We start from the raw sequence: 21,928 nt of genomic DNA on the forward strand, positions 1-21,928 counted from the left end.
GAGCAGAGTGATGGCAGCTGATGTCTAATGTTCATCAGATTAGGTTTGATTCACCAGCAGGTGAGGTACTTGGACTGGAAATGAAATCTCTGAGATTGCTCCTTCTGTTTGATGGTGGTTTAGAGATGATTGTTTAGTACTATCTCTTCAACATTCGTTAGAGAAGGGTGGCAGGAAATTAAACTGTAGTTATCAAAATACTGAGTTTCAGCAGTTAGCATCCCCAGTAACAGAGCTATCATCACATGTTTAAGCTAGATGAGGACATACTAAGGTTCTATGCATCACTAAGCTGTTTGAGAATCGGTATGGATGTGGATTGACATAATTCGATGACCTTTGCATTGCATGTTTCAGAGCTACTGTGTAAGTCTTTACGTCACCGATAATCCTGCATATTGTAGATTCTTTAGAAGCAAATAATTTATCAAATGTGCTGTGGCCCGGACCCACACCAATGAAGATTAAAGACATTCGAAGTTAGAAGTGATGCAGGCTGGGTATTTTTTATTTCACAGGTATGGCACGGGGGGTTTATTTAATACAATGTCATGCAACGCAGTGAAGCAACTAAAGTTGCAGCACTGTGTTGCGTGACAGGAAGACAGAAGAAAGCACCATATCTCCTAAGATATGGCACTGTCCTGCTTTCTCCCCAGTGGTTGTGCACAATTATATTCTCTAGCTCCATGCACACACCTTTGTACCGTAATGAAAGGGTCCCCCACTGCATCCACTTCTCCTTTATGAAACCCACCTCACACAAGCACTCACACCGCCTCCGATGCAGAATATGGAACAAAGTCTCAGAAGAACACGTCACCTCTGCCCTCTCCTGCACTCCACTCCCAATTACAACAGATGCCAACACAGTGGCAAGCAACTTCCACCAATGGTTTGCCAACAGCGTCAACACTCTCACCCCCTCCAGAACACCATGAGACGACACAGCAAGAAAGCCAAGAAAGCCAACTGGTTCACCACGACTCTCCAAGAATCCAAGTGCTTCTGCTTTTGATTGGAAAAGACGTGGAGAAACAGCAAAACCCCGGCAGCGCAATACACCTACAATACAGCCATCACAGCACACCACCAACTCACCAAATCAACAAAGAAAAATTGCATCCAAGACAGAATCCTCTCCAACGCCCACAACTCCAAGGAACTCTTCGCCATCATACAGGAATTTGCCAAACCTAAAAGAGAAACAACCGACGCCCCTACCTCCCAAGACCTCTGCAACAGACTCAGCTCCTTCTTTCACCTCAAGATCAAGATGCTCTACAACAACTTCGACGACCAAGACCACTGCACCGCCCAACCCCCACCCCCAACGATGCCACCCAACAGACCCTCCTCACCTGGACCCCTCTTACAACAGAAGACACCCTAAAAACCATAAAGAGCATCCACTTCGGAGCACCCTCTGACCCCTGCCCTTTGCACATCTTCCACAGGGCTACCACTGCCATTGCACCAGAGTTATGTTGAACTATCAAATTCTCCCTTGAGTTTGCCACATTCCCCAACAACTGGAAGTGCGTCAAAGTTAACCCACTCCTAAAGAAACCCTCCGCAGACCCAACAGACCTCAAGAATTTCAGGCCCGAATCACTGCTTCCAATTGCATCCAAAGTCATTGAAAAGACCCTCAACACCCAGCTAACACACTTCATAGAAACCAACAATATCCTAGACATCTATCAATCCGGTTTCTGCAGCAACCACAGCACCAAGACAGCCCTCCTCGCTGCCACCGGCGACATCCGCCCCCTCCTCGACTAAGGCCATATGGCAGTCCTCATCCTCCTGGACCTATCAGCAGCTTTTGACATCCTCTCCCCCCATACACTAGCCCCCAGGCTCCAAGAAGCCGGCATCCAAGGAAAGGCCTTTGACTGGCTACGATCATTCCTCTCAGGCAGAACACAGGGAATAAGACTTCAGCCCTTCCTCTCAGAACTAACAGAAATCAGATACAGAGTACCCCAAGGAATGTCCCTCAGCCCATACTCTTCAACGTCTACGTGGCCCCCCTTGCAACCATCGTCAGAAACCACGGGATCAACATCGTCTCCTACGTCCATGACATCCAGCTCATCCTCTCCCTCACCAAGGAACCCGACATCACCAGGCACAATTTCAAAGACGGGATGAAAGCCGTCGTGACCTGGATGAGGAACAGCTGCCTGAAACTCAACTTGTAGAAAACAGAAATCCTCATCCTCTGCTCCACCCCCTCTGCATGGGATGACACCTGGTGGCCCACTGCCCTTGGAAAACCACGCACTCCTACAGACCATGTATGCAACCTCGGCATCATTCTGGACTCATCACTCACCATGGATCGCCAGATCTACGCCCTCCGCATACTACGCAAGACGTTCAAGTGGATCCACCCCGACTCAAGGAAAACCATCACTCACGCACTCATCACCAGCTGACTGGACTATGGCAGCGCACTCTATGCCGGAATCAACAAAAAACTCCTCCACAAGCTCCAGACCGTCCAGAATGCTGCAGCCAGACTGATCCTCCATATTTGACAACACAACCACATCACCCAACACCTCTGCAACCTCCACTGGCTCCTCGTCGAAAGAAGAATAACTTTCAAGCTGCTCACATGCGCCTACAAGGCCCTCCACAACACAGGACCCCAATACCTCAATGACCGAATCTCCTTCCATGCCCCCAAGAGAAACCTCCACTCAACCGACCTCTCCCTAGCCACTGTCCCATGCTACTACAGGACCAGAGCAGGTGGAAGATCCTTCTCCTACCTCGCAGCCAAGACCTGGAACAAACTCCCCCTTCACCTCCAAAGGAGCCCAACACTTCACCAATTCAGGAAGGACCTCAAGACCTGGATCTTCGAATGACTCAAGCGGAGCTGCTCACACCCACCCCCAGCACCTTGAGACCCTCACAGGTGAGTAGTGCGCTCTACAAAACCCTGATTGGTTGGTTGATTGATTGATTGATTGATTGATTGATTGATTGATTGATTGATTGATTGATTGATTGAAAGGGTGTGTGCTTGATCTCAAGCATAGGTTTTCAACTGAAAATGTGCCCTTCCAGTACAAAATACTATGACTAGACAAACTTTGAAACTTTTCCCCATTCGGCTGTGTGCAGTACAGTGCAGCATACATGTAAAATCAGAAACGTTTGCAGAAATAAAAGGCTTTCTCTTAGTTAATGCCACTATCAAAAAGAGATATTTTTGGGCACCAAACCCTGTTAGTAGATAGGGTTTTGCATCAAAACCCAAGGGTGTGTTCATGGGAAAGCCCATGTACCACCCAGGGAATGCCCACTGACACATAATAATGCAAAACAGTGTTACTTTCAGCAGCTTTCAGTCTGAATAGTAACTTAGAAATAAACAATTTGAGCTGATTCAAACCCAGCGCAACAAGTTAGACCCTGGAATATGCAAGACATACCATCAGGTATATTGTAAAGTTAGACTTCTCCATCATCCTCTGTGCTCTTCAGATAGGGGAGGTCTTCAGAAAACTATTTGGTTTTATGACATTTGACCAATTTAGCCTTGCCAATGTAGCCTAACAAGGTCTACCACTAGGTCATGGGCCATGGTCAATTTATGTTCCATCAAGTTCAGAATTGCCTTCTGAAAATCTGCTGTAAAATATTTGCGAAATAGTTAAATAAGTAATAAATCAAAAACATCAATAAATATTCTTGTCAATGAGCAAGATTCATACCCCAGGCCTTAAAGATACTATTTAGAGCTTGTAGGTATTCAACTAGGTTCATGCTGTACCAGTATCACTACATACACACCTACAATTGGTAAACTGCCCAGATCCCTTTCAATTTGTCTCATTTATTTAGTGGTGCTGCGCAATATGAAACCACAAATAGTAGTCCTTGTAGTTGAGAGACAAAGAACATAGGGGCAGATTTAAAATAACTGGCGCATCCCTGCATATCAGCAGGGATGCGCCAGTTGTTGTGCGTCACGGATCCGCCACCATGGATGCGCCGCATTTACAATGCGGTGCACCATGGGGCAAAAACGGACAGATGCGTGACGCATCCGTGCCGTAAAGGCAGCGCATTGCTGGAGTTGCGTCGCAAGCGCGACACAGCTCCAGCAAGGCTCTCAGGTGCCCTATCTTTACAATGCTGCGTCAATCCTTACGCCTGGTTCAAGCAGGTGCAGGGTTTTGACGCAGCATGGGCTCAAAAGTGACTGAGTGAAATCTTGTAGATTTCACTCAGCCACTTTTAGGAGGCGTTCCTGCGATGGAACGTCCCCCCCTGCACAGGAACGCCTACTTTTGGCGCAGGGCTTTACAACGTGACGCATCTCCCAGATGCGTCCCGTTGTAAATACCCCGCAGCATGGCGCTGGTTTTGCACCGCCGCTGCGTCACAAAAGTGACGCAACGGCAGCGTAAAAGAGGCGCAAGGGGCTTGTAAATCTGCCCATATATTTCCAGTGAATGAGCGATATTGATCACAGTTGTTGTTGATGTATAGTCCGCTTGTGCAATAGGTCAATGCAGACCAACAAAGCAGAGTGGGCACTAAAGTGGCTGCTTCAAGGTGCATAGCAATTAAACGGAGGATGTAAAAATAATTAGTTGGACAAGAAGAGATTTTACAGAATGTTGAAAGATCAATGCTAAACCACATAGTCCCATTAAAGAGAATGGATTGGAAGATAACTTATAATGACTAGCATAGGGTTGTGCCAGCATTCCAATGTTTGTCTTTGTGTTTCTCCCTTGGAATCTTAGACCCATTCGATGCTCAGTGGGTGGAAGGTGCTACTAACATTACAGGCCTTCTGCCTTGGTCTACACCGGTCATTACAGGCCCTCTCCCTTGCCATAGTCTCTCAACTATAGCTTGAGCCTATAACTCGAGGGCCTTTAGCTAACAGCACTGTCCTCAGCAGTGGGCTATAATGCTGTACTATTCTCTGGCAGTCCATGTAGATCTGGCAGATCTAGCTGATGGCAGGAGTTTAGTGTTCTGTAACTCAGGATCCGCCTCAAGCTCTCTTGGGATCCTATGACGTCACTGCATTCTATTGGAACTGCGCTTGAGGTAAGTTGGGGATAGAATGTTGAGCTGTGAAGAACACTGCCAGAGTTGCAGTGTTCTCTGCGACATTCAACACCATTTTCCACGCAATAATCCTCCAGCAAATACAGGAATTTGCCATTGCACACAAGGCTCTCTTGGTTTAAATCTACAGATAAGAGACAAATAATTTCGTTAGGGCAATTGTTATCAGAAGAGAGAATTGTGTATTTAGGAGTTCCTCAAGGCTCTTCATTGAGCCCAGCACTATTTAATATTTGTGTCTCCTTGATCACGCATAGCCACTACTTCCTATGCTCATGATACTCAGTTACTTTTATCCTTGGATAATAGCTCCTTTGGTTCTGAACATAATTTTCTAAATTGTCTCACTAATGTTATTCTCCAAATGCAGCACAACTACTTGAAATGTAATTTGGAGAAAACCGAAATAGTACTATTTGGTAAGACTAATCTTTTTTCCCCCCAACCAATGGTGGCCCACTTCCGTTCCTCCTCCTCTGGCTCCTATGCAAGTTGCTAAGAATTTGGAGGTGAAGTTTGACACTGCTCTCTCCTTCTACCCCCAAGTGGTAGCAGTGGCAGGAATATTTTTTAAAGTGAATAGTCACTTAAAAAATATTTCACTTTCTACCATTTACGAGCAGGAAAACAGTGGCCCTAATAACCTCTAGATTAGGTTATTGCAACAGCTTGTACGCAGGCACCTCCAAGCAGCTACTTCACAAGCTTCCAATGGTACAAAATGCTGCTGATAGGTTAGTGTTAAAATTTGCTAAGCGAGCTCTGCATCCTCTGCATTGAGAAAACGTCACTGGCTGCCCATCCATAAAAGGGTCCTTTTCAGAACTCTCCTATTGGTGTTTAGGGCATTTAACAATAGTGGACCATCATATCTCATAGCCCATTTTGTGCTTTACATAACACAGAGGCTGTTGAGGTCCTCTTCAGCCAATCTCTTAAAGCCCCCACTTTTCAGACTAAAGACCTGGGGGAGGGGCGAAGGCAGTCCTCTTCAGTGCTCGGCACTAGAGCCTGGATCAAACTTCCAAATTCCCTCCGTACTATTAACAGTCAAGCATTATTCAAGACAAGTCTGAAGACTTGGATTTTTAATGCACCTGACTCTCTTTGCCATGCACTAATTTAATTTCAACCTTCTGCAATCTCTGATGGTCTAACGGTGTTAACCCATGTTTGAGAGCCATTATGCTTCTGTTTGTTGGAGTGACAGATGCGCTTTACAAGAATGTCATTCATTCATTCATTCAATAAAGAAGCTTACTAGCACTCTATGGCTTCTGGTGGACTCTTGCTCCCAGATAAATCCTGTGTCGTGTGCTGGACACTTCAAGTAACCTGTAAGTGTAATGAGACTGCTACAGTAGTCCACTACTTGCCTCTTTGAGGGATAGAGGTGTAGGCAGGGTTTCCATATGGTGGAATGTTAGTTGAACACTGTTGAACAGTGTAAAGGATTTAGGGAAATGGAGAGTAAGTGGGGTACAAATCTGAGAGATTGGAAATATAGGAAGAGCGGTGAGGGGGTTTGAGTCTGGTGAAATGTGCCTTAGGACAGGATTTCTAAAGACAGTAACGTGAAAGGTGGCTTGCAATAACTGTTTCATGCCCTCTGCTCTAACATTCCAAATCTCTCCCAGGTGCAATGAGAACATTCTGATCTCAGTCGGTGCATGCTCTAATAGCATGAAAGCCTTTCTGCTACCATTGACAATGTGCCTTATAAGTGGGGGTTTGTGTGAGTTGAAAATCAATAAAATATTTAAAAAAAATAAAAAATGAAAGCCTTTCTTCTAGTGCTACATCATCAGTTCCTGTACCCATCCTTCACCTCCACCTGCCCCCTCCTGGTCAACCCGCATCCCCCTAACCTCCCCCCCCCCCCAGGTCAAGGTCCCCAGTCTAGCGCATCTAACAATATCTCAGTAAGCACAGTATAATGGTCAGTATAACCCTTCATGGCAGCATAAACTATTGTAGTAGATGCATCTTAATGCAGCAGCTACAGAGATTTGCAAAAGAGATCATGAACATCAAATTAGCAGGGGTCCCATTTGTTCAACTAGCACTTTGAGTAACCACAGCAAGTCATTTCTACTCCCGTATAATTTCCTTTGAGGCTCAAAAATTATTAAGATATAAAAAAAGCAATTTTTGGTTCTTTCGAGCTCAGTCCATGCTGTGTTATTGGCCTTTTTCACAGTGCTTCAAACACTGCAACTACGTTTAGTGGAGCCATTTATTCTGATTGCCAGATTTTGCAGTTATTGCCTTTCCTGCGTTTTAATGTATGCGTTAAAAAATAATTGATATCATCCATTTTAGACAAAGAGGGGATGGCAAGTCTTTTTTAGATGTGGCACAGAACATAAATTGGCCAGTGACCTGCAGGATCAATTAAAGGAGAATGAAAGGCTGCTTAGCTCATGCTTATGATCCTCGAGATATGTCCTCTTTCATCTCCAAAACGTCCTTCCAAACATCTATTAAACCTTGACATGCAAGGAATTGCCAGTAAATTGTGGGAGAAAACATGGTAAACAATGAGGACATTTCCTAGCAGTCAATGACCAGCTGGAAGTACTTGATGTATAGCTAAAAGAATCAGTCATTAGCAAACAGGAAATGCCCAGCCATTATTGCAAATGTATTCCGAATTCCCAAACAGTTTTCTTTTATTTTTATCTTGCATGCTGCTGTTTCTCACTCATGCTAGCCTCTGTTTCCGTTCAGAAGATGGAGGACTGGGAGGGCGAAAACACAGGGGAATGTGTAAAATAAATTCAATAACAATAACCAAAACACAGCCAGCAGCGTTCTACATAATTCAGCCAGGACAACAATGAACATATTCACACCTACTGATGTATAAAAAAAAGTGACCAATGGAATGCTTGAATTAATCTCCGCCACTGGTATTTACCAGCGGCCATCCGTGCCGGTAAGCGGTGTGTGGAGTCAACAGATGACGGACTAGCGAAAATTAAATAAATAAATAAAAATCCTATTCCGTCATCTCTCAACACCCCCCTCCACCTGCCCCACCACGCTTACCTACACGGACCGCTGCTGGTATTTACTCGGTCCTCATCCCAGGCCATTGTTAGTCGAAACTGGCCTGCGGTTGCTTGTGTTCCCATCTGGAAGTGACCTGGTCTGGCAGCTCAGGCTGGACTGCTCCTATTGGACCAGGACCAACACTGATTTACATAAGGCGGATCTAGAATGACACATTGAGTGAACAACGAAGGTTTGGAATGCGGCCCATAGCGATTGCCAGTGGCTGAGATTAATTCAAGCAACCTTCCATCATCTTGTTGTTTCTGAATATTCACTCCTAAATATCATGGGTAAACTTCATCTCTTGTGTTTCATATGATTAATCACACCTTCTCTCTCCCAGTTTCCATTTAACTTCTGCTTCTATCTCTTGTTCTTTTCAAGTACTTCTCTGTCATTTATACACCTCTGTCTCTGCCAGTTTCTATCTCTCCTTCAAGGCCACACTAGCCTTTCTATCTTGTCTACAGTCTATAGCTTATAGTTTATCTGTCACCGCCACCTTTCTCTCATTCTTTAGCTTTAAATCCCTCAGGTACTTGAGTATCTTGATTTCGACTAACCATCCTCTGACCTCAATCCTAGCTGACTTCTATTCTTATTTCCTACTTTTTAACAACTATATTTTCTGATCTCCATTACATCTCAGTCTCATCCACAGACATCCTCTCCTATCAACCTATCATATTTTCCGTGTAACCTCTAACTTTATCTCTCTTCACAGCCAGCTGTACAGTACAAGATTCATTGTCTCGCCTCAATGTTCCAAGTCCTGACCCACACGGCTCTTTCATTTTCTCATCTCAGCCTCTCCAAATTTCCCTCTTGCCTTTACCTGTCTCATTGTCCATGTCACTCCCCTGATGTTCCCTCATCTCTCTCATTCGCTTGGTCTCTCTGCCGTGCATCATTGTCCTTTTTATTTCCTCTCTTTAATTGGTCACCTTTATCACCATATCATGGTTCTACTGATCTGTATTTTGTTTTTGTGCTTCTAGTAACATAATCAAACTTTTTAAATTCCTGGCATAATTTGGTGAGAGGCTCCTAAAGGCTTGCTTTGGCAGGCTACCTGACGAATATATACCCTGATCCGAGAGGAGCCAAAAGGAGAGGGGTGTCCCTTCTCCACCATTCTACTGGTTCCTAGATTGCAGCTGTGTGTTTATCCATTTATTTATTTATTTATTTGTTTAATTATTTATTTGTGTGATTTTTTTATAGCACAGACATTGTCTGAATGTGTTAGATATCCTTCCTAAAAAGTAGTATGTTACATAACTAAAAGTTTTTACAAAAGCATTACGTATGGCACAGTACGTTGCATACAAAACCACACAAGCTTTACACAATATGCAAAGGATATAGAAAGAAGGATTAGCAACATAAACATGGTTTAGTACATTGTGTTACTTAGCAATAATCGTTTGGTATTTTCATGAAAAGATACTATGAACTGAGTTTTACTCAAAATGAGAGAAAGTTATATGTAGATGAGGCAAAGTTAGAGTATTCAGGTAGCGAAGTTGTGATAAAACTGGAGAAACAGAGTAATATGTTAAGGGACATAGATCAAGAGGAAGACAGTAGAATAAAAGAATAGTTTAAAAGCTGAGAGCTAGCCCTAATAGGATGTACTAAATGTCAAGCAGAAAGAGTCCATAAAGAAGCCAACCTCTGAAGAATCAGGAGAAGATGCCATAATAAAAAAATCTTTGGAAGAGAAAGCTTTTAGTTCAGTCTTGAATATAGGCAGTGTTAGAGGTTAGTAGACCCCGAGGCAAAGTATTTGAGACTGTGGTAGCGTCAGGTAATGTCTCTTTGTGCATGTTCACCCCCACATTTTGGACTGATGCGGCTGGTTTTTCGACTTCGAGAGAGCACTGTGGGCTGCTAACTAGACCTCAGTGCGAGTGTTCTGACACTATATAAAAAATAGGTTGAATTGGATACACCCAATTGGCAAGTACTGACTTACTTATAAGTACCTAGTATCTGATACCCAGGGTACGCAGGGCATATGAGGCAGAGGGTTCGCCCAGGCCTGCAGCACTGGGTGTTCCACTGTGAGTAAGACAAGGAACAAAATGGACCCCAGCCTGCCACTGCAGACTGAAAGGGCTAGTTCCACTTTGCCATTACAACTAATGGCAAAGCCTCCATTTTCCTTAATGACATATGTGAGGCTCCTGTAAAGAAGCTATAGCCCTATGGCAGGGAGCTATATGTTATTAAGTAGGACATACATTTTTTTTAATTTTTTTTTTTAATTTTTTTTTAAAACCTTTATTACAATTTCAGAGAAATACAAGTATGGGCCTACAACCAACAGGCCGGCCGCTAAAATGCAGTGTAACCCTAGGCACAGCTGAACATTCACATCGATAAAGCGACAAAAAAGGGGTCACTGGAGAGTTAATCATCGCAGTCGGCCGCAACCGCAGTCCATAAACAAACAAGAAAGGTTTCATATTTTTAGGAAACGAAAAACAGCAAACACACAAGGCAGAGGAAATTAATAGCAGTAGCATGTGCCCCTCGTATCGAGGGAGTAATCCAACCCGGGTAGACAGAGGGGGGGGGGGGCAAGGCCGAAGAAACCAAATTCGCATGTCACAGGAGCATACCGGAATGCGCGGGCAAGGGACACAGAGCGGCATCTATCTCACGCATCTGAGGCGGGGCGCATATACCTCCACGATAGGAGTTCCAGGGACCACTTCCCAGGCTTGCCTCTCGCAACATACACCGTTTTCTCTCTGAACATACACCAGTCCATGTGTTCTTTCCACTCGGAGACCGTGGGTGGCCTCTGGGAGCCCCACAATTGTGCAATGTCACGCTTCGCTACCATATAGCCCAGAGTCACCCATTGCGTCTGCGTCACATTGTAATCAGTCGGCTCCCAGACATTCAGCAAACATCTTCGTGCCTCCGGCAACAAGGCAACATGCGTGACTTCTTCTAACACCGCATGCACTCTGCGCCAAAACCGAGTCACCTCCGGACACTCCCACAGGATATGGAGGAAACTCCCCAGGAGTCCACAGCCTCGCTTACACAAACCATCCACCGAATACCCCATACGCATCAGAGCAGGTCCCGTGACGTACACTCTATGGAGTATTTTAAGCTGGACGAACCGCAACCGGGCCGGGATAGCCACCTCTTTCGGGGAGGCCACCGCCGACACCCAATCCTCGTCGTCCAGTTCTAAACCGTCGGCAATCCATGTCTCCCACAATGAAGCCAGCAAACCCATCCGATCATTAATAAGCTTCTTATAAATCAGCGAAATGGTGCTATCCGGCACATAGCCGTCCAATATCCTGTCCTCCAATGGGGAATGCTCCGGAATAGCCGCCACGTCCGAAAACACGGAACACAAGGCATGATGGACCTGAGCATACCGATAGTATTCCCTATCATTCAACTGGTATTCAGTTTTCAGCATGTCGAACGTCTTAAATTTCCCTTTCGTCCAGAGATCCCCTACCGTGCTGATACCAATCGTATCCCACTTATCAAAGCCTTTCGTAGTATACAGATAACCCAAACGCTGGGACGCATACAATGGCGTAGCCCGAGTCAAACGATCCCTCCACCCCATCGCCGCATTTGCTGCATGCCACACCTGTACCGCGACCCGCGTCGGGCCCGTCAACCGCGCATCAAGGGACCCCGAGTATAGCGCTCGATTATAGTCTCCGCCCGGCAATAGCAATTTGTCCATCTCAAAAGCCGGGTTCAAAGCAGGGCCATACATCCCGTGATTGACGGCAGCCAACTGGGAGGCCCAGTAGTATCGCTTAATGTCAGGGAGGGCGACCCCCCCATCATACCACGGTAGAGTTAGTTTGGCAAGAGCAATCCGCGGCCGCCCGTCCCAAAACAATCAACGCTGGAGACACTCCACCTCCCGAAAATAACGGGCCGGCACTACGTCCATGGTGTTCTGCAGAGCGTACAAAAAGCGTGGCAGCGACATCATTTTGAACAGTGCTGCCCGGCCAAGTGGCGAGAGCGGCAACTGCCGCCAACCCGCCACATCCGCCCTTAGGCGCTGAAGGGGGGGGAGGAGATTCCGTTCGTAGCGGGCCACCGGGTCCAGTGTTATAAAGATTCCCAAATACGTAAATCCCGACGGCGCAATCTGGATAGGGCACCCCCGCGGAAGGGGGGGGGCCTCCCCGGAAAGAACGTATACACAGGACTTAGCCCAGTTTATGACCAATCCGGAATTGCGACCAAAGGAGCTCAAAACATCCACCAACACAATGAGCGATTTGCGCGGTGATGCAAGATACAAAAGGATATCGTCCGCGTATAGGGAGACCCGATCCTCGTATTCCGGCGTCCATCTAAGGCCACGCATCGAGGGTTCCCACCGCAACCACTCCGCAAGGGGCTCCAGACAAAGCGCAAAAAGAAGAGGCGACAGTGGACATCCCTGTCGGGTGCCCCTACCCAAAGCAAAGGGAGCCAAGACACGTCCGTTGACCACCACCTGTGCCAGTGGATTGTCATAAAGCAATTTCACCCAACCGATAAAACCCGGGCCAAAACCAAACTTCGCCAATGCTGCCCAGATGTACGGCCATTCCAAGGTATCAAACGCCATGGTAGCGTCCAAGGACGCCAAAATGGCCGGCTCACGAATGAATGGAGCACGAGCAAGGACGCCATGCAATCGCCGCAGGTTCAAAGCGGTATTGCGATGGGGTATAAAGCCGGATTGATCCTGATGAATCAGGTCGCCCACAACCCGGATCAGACGATTGGCCATTACCTTGGCGAGGGTTTTGGGCTCCGCGTTTAACAAGGAGATGGGCCTGTAAGAAGCACACCGATCCCGCGGCTTCCCCTCCTTATGGATAACCACAATAGTAGCAAGACGTTGGTCAGGGGGGAGGGAGCCCGCCGCCTTAGCCTCAAGGAACATGTCTCGGAGATAAGGCGCAATCACATCTGGGCGCAACTTGTATAATTCGATGGGAAGTCCGTTAGGACCCATGGCCTTACCCGAGGCAATAGAGCGAATGGCCAAAGCAATCTCATCTGGCGACAGGGCCGCATCCATCAATACTTTATCCTCATCAGATAGGGAAGGCAGAGTAATGTCTCGAAGCAGTAGTCGAGAGTCTTCCTCCGAGAGCTCTGAGACCGGAGAGTAGACCCCGTGAAAATACTCCGCGAAGCAATCAACTATATCACCGGGGTCCGTCACACACACACCGTCCACCCTTTCAACCTCCGGTACCACTCGACTCGCTCTCTCCTTCTTATCCAACCAAGCAATCAACTTCCCGGCCTTATCACCCATATCATACAAACGCCCCTGCTGCTCCCTGCTCATACTCCTAGCAGATTCAGTAACCAGTGCCTTATAGTCGGCCTGCTTAAGCGCCAACACATGCAATCTATGATCCGTAACACCTTGCTCCAAATCACTCTCCAACTCAGTGATCTCATCTTCCAGTCGAACAACCTCCTGCGCAGCGCATTTTTTTGTGTAGGAAATGAGAGATAGGGCCTGGCCCCGGAGCACCGTCTTAAAGGCCTCCCAAAGGGAGATGGCGGAAGACACCGACCCCACGTTGTCATTAAAGTAGTGTTCCAGAGACTTAACCAGGTCTGCACGAATCATGGGGTTTCGTAGGTACCAGGGGTTGATCGGCGCCACCCTCCCCTCCGCCTCCAGGGCGATATCTAGGTGTAACAAGAGGGGGGAGTGATCTGATATACCGCGTGCCAAATGTCGCACCTCCCCGATCATCCCAGCTTGGGCCGCAGGCATTAGCATATAGTCAAGCCTCGAAAGACTACCATGGGCCCCGGAATTGAAGGTATACTGCGCCTGTCCAGGGTGTTTCAACCGCCAGCAATCTATCAGTCCCAGGGTATCCAGAAAGCCCCCCAGCCAGTTCTGGGCCCGAGGGAGGTCCCTAGGGGGGTATCGATCCTCAACTCCGGAAACCACAGCGTTAAATTCCCCCCCCCAGGACCAACACCCCCCCCGGAAGCCCAAGCAGCAGGCGTCCCAAATCGGCATAGGTGGCAGTCTGCAGGCCCGGCGGCACATAGACCGTGACCAGCGTAATCAACCTACCCTCCCACCTCCCCACCAGCGCAGTGTAGCGCCCTCTGTCGTCGTGGAGCACCTCATCCACCACCAACGGGAGAGAGGTCCTGACTAAAATGCCCACTCCCCTCGAGCCAGCGGTGAAACCAGAATGGGCCAGAAGGCGATACCCTCGTCTGTTCATGGCATGGAAAGAGTTCCCTATGAGGTGCGTTTCCTGCAGGAACACAATATCAGGCGAAATACGTTTCAAGAACTGCAGGACTACCCCCCGCTTTATCTTGTCCCCCAGCCCATTCACATTCCAGGAAAGAAGTTTCAGCCCCCTACCCCCCATCCCTCCGAACACAAAACATCCCTCTCCCGGGGAGCACAATCATAGTAGCACAACATGAGATATTACCCTGCCTTGTGAAACAAACAAACAACCCCCAACCCCACCCCATCAACCCCAACAAAACTCCCCCCTCCCTGCACCCCTGCGTGAGCCCGAACAGCCCCTCCAACCTGCAGTGTGCCTGTCACCCCAATATAAAATTCACTACAGAAAGGACAAAAAAAGAACCCCCAGAAGGAGGAAAGGGCCCCAGCAAGCCCCACCAACCTCCAAACACCACGGGGCAAAGTGTCACAAACTGGAGTCCAGTGCAGCCACAGGTGCAAAACGTTACCAGTGCAGTCCAGCGCCAAAATCACTGTCCCATTCCTACTCCGTCAGACCCTCTCCGCTCTCCGTCATCCGACCCTCCGGCTCCCGACTCTTGGGCAGGGCATCCAGCCACTCTCCCACCGCCTCCGGCCGGTCGAAGAAGTGTGAGCGACCATCTAGCTCGACCCGCAGCCTAGCCGGGAATAGCATCGCATACTTGAAGTCCATGTCTCTCAAGCGCCGTTTGATGGCCGAGAAACCCATCCGTTGCTTTTGAACCGCTTGCGTAAAGTCTGGGTAAAAGCTAACATTAGAGTTCTCAAATCGTAATGGCCCAGCCACCCTCGACGCCTGCAGGATAGCGTCTCTATCCCGAAAATTAAAAAGTCGGGCAATGATCGGCCGCGGGGGGGCCCCCACCTTAGGCGCACCCCCTGGAACCCTGTGGACCCGTTCAACAGCGAAGAACTTGCTCAGCCCTTTGGGTGCTAGATGAGTCACCACTAGATCCTCCACAAAGAGATCCACAGCAGACTCCTCCGATCGTTCTGGCACGCCGATAATGCGGACGTTGTTCCGCCTGGCCCTGCCTTCAGAGTCCTCGAGGCGACGCTCAGTCAGGTCACTAGTGAGCTGTAGCCTCCGCACCGTCGTCTGCAAAGCGGCCACATCTACCGTTAGGCTCGACGACGCTTGGGCCAACGAGTCGACCCGGTCATTGGTTTTCGACAGGTCCGCTCTGACCAAGGTGACATCAATCAGCACCGAGTCCAATTTGTTGGCCAGAGTATCCAGTTGTTGGTTCACAGTCACCTTCATCTCCTCAATGGCCCCCATGACATCCAGCAGAGTCAATTCGGGTGATGCGCCCGATGCCTCCTTGGGCGGCTCAGGCGATTTACGTGATCCACTAGGGGATCCCTTTGGCTGCCCATAGCGGTCCATATTGTTGGCCTGGGAATAGGCTCCCCTCCGGGTAGATTTGGGTTTCAGTTTGTCGCCATCCACTCTTGTCGTCATCGTCAGCGATCAGTAAGGTCAGCACCCTCCAGCACCCGGAGGAAGGCTAGGAGATCCGGGCCGCTAGCTGAAGTAGGCCCGTTTACAGGTCAAGACTAGGCTTTGCACTCCGTACTCGGCGCAGCTCTCCCAATGTCTCCTCATCAGTGTCAGTAGACCAACTCGAAACCGAAAGTGAAAGTGCGGGGTCCGGGGCAGGCCCAGCCTGGCATGCCGCTGTTGTTCACTTCGCAGCCGGGCACCTCACCAACCCGAGTCCGGGACCAAGGCCGGAGAAGGCCGCAAACTTCAGATCGCCAAAAAACCGGTTCCCGGAGTCCAATTTCGATTCGGAAAACGAGTGGCACCTTAGCGCAAGATCATAGACAAAAGCCCGTCGAAAAAATCAGGATTATGACAGGATAGACGTGGGAGGTTGCGGAGGCCCTCGGGAGCCACAAGCCTACGCGGCCATCTTGGTTGCGAGCTAGGCTCCTCCCCCGGACATACATTTTTTGATATGTCTTAATTAAGCCCGAGCCGAGTACTCTGCTCCACCAGCGGAGTTTGCGGAGTATTACCAGCTCCGCGCTCCGCTGGGAATGCGAAGTTGCGGCAAACCTCCGACTCTGTGGTGGAGCGGAGTATGTCTCTCAGCCGAGACAGTCCCCCACAAAACTTTTTTTTTAAAACCACTTACCTTCTCTTCTGTCGTCTGTGGGCCGCCCTCCTCCTCGCCGCGGTGTCTCCCTCTTGCCACCATCCTCCTCCTCACGTCCCCCTATGTATTACGCCATGCGTGAACAGTGCAAAAAATATATATATACATATATTACCTACTGGCGGTCGCCAGTAGGTAGTTATAGTTAGGACCACGTTTCCATAGGAAATCCGCAACATTCTATTTTGAATAACTTTGGCGCCGGTCGACGAATCCTCGCGAATTTTTCAAAATAGGTGGGGCGCTACGCTCCGCTCCTACCCTGAAAGTCTCGGGGGGATTCGTCAAGCGGGGGCTGAGATAAAAGGGGGGTCCCAAAACGCGTTTTTCCCATGCATTTTTCCATAGGACCTTTAGACAGGGCTACAGCCCGAACGGCTGAACAGAATTTAATGAAATTTGGCAGAGAGGTAGTCCCCAGGTCAAGGAAGTGCCTTTTGTAGGTTTGGTGTAAATCTGTTCAGTAGATTCTGAGAAAATAGCCTTTAAATCAATATATATATATCTGAGCCAGCTTACGGTGCGCTTACGGTGCGCTTACCGTACGCGTACGGTGACGTGCGCGAGCGCGATTCTGATTGGCCGTTAGATCTTAGTAAACATTCGAATCGGTCGAAACCAGGAAGCGGCGGCCGCCATTTTCTCTCTCGCACTCTGAGGGGGGAGGATAAACAAAGTGTAAAAACATGTAAAGGTGCTGTTTAGACAGCTCCCAAGCACCTAGCCATGTTGGGGGTGTCCCCAACGATCCCCCAAGTGAAAAAAGGCAATTTTTATTTTTTTGTAAATTTCGCCGATTACGCTTACCGTACGCGTACGGTAGCAAATAATAAAAAAATTATAAAATATCCAAATTCTCCCCACCCCGTGTGTAAATGGTGCCCGTAGGGCTTCATTTGTGCATGGCTTATGTATAACACAAACAAAACATATATTTTACCAGTCACAACAATGCTCATCATATGTTTCCTCCATGTGCGCACGGTGCGCGAAGCGCATCGTGCGTTCATGGCCCATCTAGCGTAACGTGGACACGCGGTGCGCGAAGCGCACCGCGTGCTCACTGTGCGCGCACGGTGCGCGAAGCGAACTGCGTTAAGTGGGCGCGCACGCCACAAATGGCGTAAAGTAACTTAGCATTTAAAAAAACGTACAAATTCACTGAAAAAACCATAGGTTTCACACACGTTATAGTTAGGAATTAGCATTTAAAAAACCTTGCAAATTCACTGAAAAAACCATAGGTTTCACACATGTTATAGTTAGCTGGACATTTTACTGATAAAAAACCAATGAAATTCCCCCGTTATAGTTACTGTAGGCAACTATAACTCACGCGACCGTAATCCTCTGCTGATGACATATGTGTCTTTATGAAAAAAAAATATTTGTAATATATGTATAGCTAAAATTTAATGGAAGAAGACATGGGCAAATAAGTGTCTAAATACAGTATTAGCATCAGCAGAGGATTGCGGTCGCGTGAGTTATAGTTGCCTACAGTAACTATTACGGGGGAATTTCATTGGTTTTTTATCAGTAAAATGTCCAGCTAACTATAACATGTGTGAAACCTATGGTTTTTTCAGTGAATATATATATATATATTTATCTTTATAGATTTATATATATACCACCATTCTCCAAAAGAAGAAATTTGCCGTGCGCCAACTCAAAGAAGCAGCAAGTACTTTATTAGATATCTTCAAACAGCGGTAACTTGTTTTACAATCTTCCTGAGGCGTTCCGGCTCAAATGCTGAGCCTTGTTCACGTGCAAATAGTCACTCTGATTTTTTTAAGATAGCAACAGGTTTATATACATGAATCACAGACCGCTGGGTTGTTCCACAGTGTTAAAGTAATACAGTGTGTGTTACAAATGTTAAAAAACTTTTCATTATGAACTGCTTTGTGTCGCATTACGCCACAAATTTTGCCTTTTCTTGCTGCATTATTTACTCAACCCTGCTGCATAATTTTGCCCTCCTCTGACAATTGCAGTGCCCCTGACTATAACCAAGGTATAAAAGAGTTTTACAAATATCATTAATTCTTACCATATACCAAGGTTTGCAATTTTGTTCAAACAGATGTCTCTGCTTTATGTGGACAATGCTCCTTTTGCAGGTACAAGAAAACAAGTGATGATAGGGTCATTTAGAAACCACGGGGTAATTTACCAACTAATTTACCAACGGTTTGCGAGATTGTTTGCATTACGCTGTGCAATTTTGCAGTCTTAACACAAACTTTCAGAATGGTAAGTAAAGCAATGTAATCTTTTGCGTTGATATCACACGACATAAGTGCCCACGCAAAACCTTAGTAATTAACCCTCACCCAGCTCTATTGTCAGATGCAAACCCAACCTAACACATCTCATTTACAGTGCACAATACGTGTATTTTTACCTCTTTAAAGTTTGGTAGTGAGAAAAAAACCTGGAAAAAGTGAAAAAAAAACTCATGAAAAAACACAAGGAAAGAAAAAAAGAATGATAATGTTTTCTATTACATAAAAATAATGATTTTTTAAAGGAACACATACTTTAGGTAAGGGAAGAAATCAGAATTCAACCCAGGTCTCCTTGAGGAACTTGGGGAACATTAGAGGTCAATTTGGGAGAGGATGTTCCAATCTGGTATGCTGATGATAGGGAGGCAGGTGTGTTTAAGATTTTGCACCCATTTTGTACACATTTTATGGTATGTTTGGAAGTTTATAAAGTGCATGGTTACTCCAGATGGAGTGTCCCCGCACTGGGGATAAGCTGCACAAACTCCAAGTATCAGTCAGTCAAGTGTTGCAACAAGGCCAGTCAGTTCTGCGCTATTTCCTAAATAGACAAGGCTTTGAAGTTTTCCAAAAACGAGCCTCAGATGACTACGCTTTCAGGTCCCGGGGCATCGAGTTCCATAGTTTCGCTGCTAGGAGTCCAAAAGAGCTATCCCTGAAACACTTTCTAGGAACCAGTGTCAGTGTCACCCCAGAAGACCTAAGGTTTCTGGTAGGAGTGTAAGCTTGAATCAATGGGAACAGATAACCAGGGCCCCTCAATTGAGTATCCGATGTACAAAGCAGAGTGCTTTGAAAGAGATTCAGGGGCATATTTACAAGCCCCTATCACCACCACAACGTCACTTTTAGTGATGTTGTGGTGCAATAGGGGCTTCGCCTTATTTACAAGGCAGAGTTAAGACACTTAACATGGCTTAATGCTGCTTTATAAATAAGGCAGCTTTTCATGCTGTACTTAGCGTGAAACGGGAGGGCAATGAGTGTTGCAGTGGGCATTCCACCGTAACACCCATTGATTTTGACGCTGCCCCCTATTTACCAGGGTGGCGTAAGTAGGAGGTAGCCCCAAACTTAAGACCAGGTTAAACCTAGTCTTGTTTCCATGTGTGCTGCCTTGTGCAGGACACATGGGAACAGCATATAGTCATTGATTGTTTATGTGCAGGAAGATGACCCTTTCTGCACATAAACAATTTTAGAAAATGACGTTTTGCAACTTCTATGTGTGCTGCATTAAGCAGCACACATAGCAGCACACATAGAAGTTTCAAAACACCATGAATGATTGTTTGTGTGTAGGAAGAGAGACCTTCCTGCACATTAACAATAATTTCCCCAACGCAGACACCCTTGCACTATGGAACAAGGGTGCCTGCATTGGCGCTAGGCAGCTGAACTCAGCGCCAGCTCTAGGGGAAATGCAGGGGTGCTTGCCTGCATGCATCAATATGGCATATCCCTGTATTTTCAGAATGGACAAGCATGGCATTAGCAAAGTTTGCTTAACACCACGCTTCTCTATTCTGTTGCAAATATGCCCCTTTGTGCATTAAAGATGGGATGTTCAGGAATAGCCAAGCTGCAACGTTCTATACTCTTTGAGGCATCCCCAGCCTGCCTTTGGAGACCCCCAGGTTTACAATAGTCCAGGTGTGAACCAGCAAAGCCTGGATAGCCGCTTTCTTAGCAGATTCCGGTAGTAGTCCCACGACTATTTGTACCATTTTTAATACACCAAAGCAGGTACCTACAATAGTCTAGATCTGCTTGCCGAAAGATAGCACTGTCACAAAAGTGACACCCAAGTTCTTCACTTTTACTTCGGGGATTGGAGTGGGGCCTAGCTCAGAGGGCCACCAAGAAGAAGACCAGATTGAGGTCTGCTTCCCGACTACCAGGACCTCTGTCTTGTCTGCATTCCGTCTAAGACAACTGGCTCCCATATTTGCCGCCAAGAGTACCAAACCAGATTTAAAATTATCTGTGGTCCCCCCGTCATCCTGCGCCATTGTGATGATCAACTGCGAATCGTCAGCATAGGAAACGATCCTCACACCATGGCGTTCAATCACATTGGCCAGAGGATGGAGATACAGGTTGAACAAGGTCAGGCTTAGAGCTGATCTTTGTGGCACGCCATGTTGTATGGGGATAGTCTCCGAGGTGTAAGGTTCATTACATTTCTGCACGTTCAGCAAAGAGTTGACAGATTTCCCATGCTTTTATCCAAAGAAGGCACAATGTCACTGCCTCGGATAATGCTCCAAAGATTTTCACTAAACTTCCCTCACACATTTTAATCTGTCAATTCAACATCAACTTCAGAAAAGCAAGCTTACATTTTGTACCTTAGGCCTGTACTACCTGTGATTGATGCAAACGGCATATTCCGTCTTTGAAACGCCTTTTACATAAAGATGCATCTTCGTCTTGGACCATTTGTTTAGTATGTAATTACTTTACACTATGAGACACCACAATCTGTATGATAATGAGCCTTTTTCACAAAGAAAGTAGTAAATCTACACTTGACGATTTACATCTATGAATGAGCGTAAATGTACTACTTTTTATGGTTCACAGAAATTCCCAGGAATGACCAAGTAAAGCCATAACAGGCACAGGATTCTGTGTAGATTCCTGGAAAAGTCATGTGACGTTCCCATCAATATCCAAGTCACAGTGAGCGGAGTTCTCCAAAGTGGAGAACATCCCACAGCGGGAATAAGACCCCCTGTGAAAAAGCACACTTTTTTTCTCCTTCGCAAAAATATTTTGCTCTGAGGTGTAACTTATCCCACTACACCCCCCATCAGATCTGGAAGCGATTTATTAAATTTTCCTCCCTGGAAATAGAATTATGCCAGCACTGCACTGAAGTAATAATCCACCTTTTCCAGGTTGGAAAGGTAAATATGAGGAGTTTGTGAATGTCAACAATGATGTTGGTGGGGGGGGTCTTTTAGGGGTGGGCGGAATTTGCGAAATTCACTTTCGCAAATTATCGCGAA

This window comes from Triturus cristatus, chromosome 7 (assembly GCF_964204655.1).
Source record: "Triturus cristatus chromosome 7, aTriCri1.1, whole genome shotgun sequence".
Taxonomy (NCBI): domain Eukaryota; kingdom Metazoa; phylum Chordata; class Amphibia; order Caudata; family Salamandridae; genus Triturus; species Triturus cristatus.